The sequence below is a fragment of the Aphanomyces astaci genome (assembly GCF_000520075.1).
Source record: "Aphanomyces astaci strain APO3 unplaced genomic scaffold supercont1.24, whole genome shotgun sequence".
NCBI classification, from domain to species: Eukaryota; Oomycota; class Saprolegniomycetes; order Saprolegniales; family Verrucalvaceae; genus Aphanomyces; species Aphanomyces astaci.
This window is the reverse complement of record NW_009798287.1, coordinates 603785-607475: the sequence shown is the minus strand read 5'-3', so window position 1 is coordinate 607475 and position 3691 is coordinate 603785.

Sequence of the window (3691 nt, the reverse complement as noted above, 5' to 3'; positions counted from 1 at the left end):
CTTAAAAAAGCATGGCGTCTTACATACTAGTATGTGTTCCTTGCACATTTTAGCAAGTCCACTGTCGATGGTAGAGCCAAGAGGCGCTTGTATGAAGCGCGCCGGCTTGCAGGATACCTGGGTTCGATTCCCAGCGGTGTCAACTTCGAATTTACACACGAGATGGTGTTTACCGGTATACTACGTAGTGTGTGATTTTGATACTGTGAACGCTGTTAATGGTTGTATGCGTTGCGTTATACTTCGAAGTATATTATTAATACTAGAACAATTGGTATTTATCTCACTGATACCACACATAACGTTACCGTTATTATTTTGTGAATTGTGTGTACCGCATCGGTAACGTTAGCTCCATTACTGGTACCAGCAAAGCCATTTGAAGAGACCCCTGGAAGAATGAGCCGAAGATTAATTGGATTTTACTGGATTTTATTCTGACAGTGAAGTGTGAACTATCTATCATACCTGTACTGTAGCTATGAGTACTTCGTGATTAGTATTAACTCTTTGTGGCAATATTGCTCGCCGGGGTACCGATTCATATATTTCGATTAACCCTGAAGTGGAAAACGAAAGAATGACGTGGAATGATCCCAGTTTCTACAATTCTGGTCTTCTAATTGAAGTTCGTTTCCTTGAAACAACCCCACAGAATAATACTAGTACATTAAATAATATTCATATTATTTTCTTGGTGTACTACCAGGTAGTGAGAGAATATTGGTGCAGCAATAGTTCCCACAATTTTGGACGAGATATATTGGTGCAACAATAGTTGATACAATTTTGGATGAGATTTATCAAGCCTTGGATAGCAAGAGAACTAGGACCATGCTTTGCTAGACTAGCGTCGAAAACAGTTGTTTTGTAAGCTTCTTTGACCAACACGACAATGCAGGTTTAACACATCGGTCGATGCACAGGATTCGTGGCGGGTCGGCAGCGGGTCCGCGTCAGGTCGGCGGTTGGTAGATAACACAGCTAACGCTATGACGTACATGAGCACTATAATATCATCAAATTATTATGATCAAACACATCGCTGCGCCCATCTGTCTTGTGCAGCATGCCAGCGCCTCTTGGCACCACCATCGGTAGTGGACTTGCTAAAATGTGCAAGGAATAAGACGCCAAGCGGTTTACAGTTAACAGTAAGGCGAAGTTCCAAGTAGTTTTCAGAAATAGCATAAGCCAATCAAAATTAATTTAGAATTACCTCTTTTTTTTTCACGATTTAGAAAATGAAGTCGATGACCTCTTTTTCTACTTTTGGTATAGTGAGTTGCGTAAAATATCGCAGAAACAGAGGTAAACAGTAGGAAACTATATCGGGAATTGGCTATATATTACCGAAATTCGCGTTGTTTTTTAATGAATATTCAATCACGCTGTAATTTCTGATTGGCTGACTATACTTGTCCTTTCAGGAAGAGCCAGTCAAATCAACTCAAAAATGGATGAGTCAATAGCGTCGATTCGTGATTCGATTCGGCGGCGATGTTCGATTCGACGGGGTCTGGAAATTCGTACCGAATCCACAATACTTGGTGCCACTCCCTTCATTTGCTAAAAATATCTACTCCCATATTAGAGACTTTTAGCAAGTCTGAAAATTGAGCACTTTTCAGGCTCGATTTCCAGTGAAGTCTGCAATCTTCGAAATTCGAAACTAAGTTCAAGTCTGCAAAGTGACGAAGACTACAGGCTATTGAGTCTGAAGTCTGCAGGGTGTAGAGACTTCTCCTGAGCCAATCAAAATCGTCTGTGGCACGTTGTGGAACCTGCCACAGACGATTTTGATTGACGATGGGCAAGCCCATGCACAAGCAGATTGCTTCGTCGTCGGAGATGGACCTTGCCTTGCTGCGTGAGGTTCTCCAAGTCGAGCCATACGATGGAGTGTAGGGCACGCTGACAGTGCGTTGGAAGACCATCGCCTCAAATCTGTCCTCTTGTTTCGAGTGCACCATACCCCACCGGTCGGCCCGCGACCACTTCGAAGTGATGCTTGAAGGACGACCATACGTATAGAATGGAGCAACTCGAGTACGAAAAGGAAGAACAAAAGCTACGGCTGGCTCAAATGGCCGAAAGTGCCAAGCGAAACGAGCAATTAGAATGACTCTTGTTAGAGATGGGAAAGTTGATCCAAGTCGTTGCGGAAAGATCAAATTAATTTTCATTATTTTTGTTTACATGTTGACATGCAAATATTCCTCTAAAGTTGGCGGGGGTAGTCCAAAGTAGGCGCTGTTAGTGTTTCGTCCTCGATCATATGTGATGCAGTTGGTCAAAAATACTGCGACCTTATACATCTTGGCAATCGGACTGTTCCCAATGCGCAACTTCTTTTTGAAGTCGACAATAAGTCAGTATTGTAGTACTTGTCCAAACGACCACTCAACACTTATTCGAACACGACTCATGCTTTTGTTGACTTCGCGCTGGGCAGCAGTCAAACGAGCACCGCCAAATGGAGAGGCGAGTTGGTCCGAGTAGCAATAGGCAGGATCGCCATAAATCACAAAACCACGAAACCGTGTGTCGGCAGCAATTACACTCTCCAATTTCGACTGCCGTAGGATTGTAAGGTCATGTTGTCGGCCTTCAATCGGTCCAAATGCATGGGATATAGTCCCATCGGGAGTCACCAAAGTCTGATACTTGACAGCATGGCGCCTTTTATGACCGTTAAATACGGTCCGCTGATGCTCATCACCGTCTGGTCGGCAGCACTCACGCACTGTTCCATCAATAAATGCCCATACGTTTTGAACTTCGCCCCCTTTATAATTTTTGCGACTGCTTGGCTAAGTGCCTCGAACTGGTTGCTGATGCGATCACGGTCCAAAAACATGAACTCGGCAAATTGCGCGTATATATGGTCCAAAACATGGAGGAAAATGTTGCACAGTCCACTTCGTGATCGCCCAAACATCGCCATCAAATCAGACCAGCGGTCAGGAACAGCAAAGCTGCGCAGCAGGATACACAAAGCTTCGACACCACTGCAGGCAGCTCGCTCGACGGTGGTGATGCGGTGAGGGATGCGTAGAAAGACGACTAGGTTCCTTAGCGTCGTCTTCGAAAACCGAAACTTCTCAACACAATCGGCATCGGAGTACGATTCCAAAGTGAATATCACATTGAGTATGGTTAACTGGGATGTTGGGGGACTACGACGCAACAGGGCGAGCTTGAGACGAAGCGACATGCGAGAGCGTTGGAGGAAGCGGTGCTGCTGAGGGTGCATATTTGTAAATGTAATGCATTCGATTACGTGGCCAAGTCTGTATTGCTAAACTGGAATTCGTCAGACTTATTGTGCTTTTCACATATTTTGCCCGTTGTTTTAGCTCCTAAAACCATCCAAAGTTTAACCTAAACCGAAGTTGCACTCGACATAAAAGTATGCTTCCCCACCGTTCTGTCATTGGCTGATCTAAAACTTGCGTTGTTTTACTAAAACTACTTCGTTTTATTAACTCCCGTGGCCAAGCAGTCACGCAGAGTAATGACCTACTGGGGTAAGCTCGGAGTGCACCAGCTCACACGAGCTTTGCAGCCAGCTTGTTAGCAACTCGTTGGCACGAAAAGTCGAGCAAGAAGCACTCAACATCAACCTTTATCGAGCATAGTCAAGAATCACACTCGCGTGTATTAGGTAATCCACTCTGTAAACCCCCGC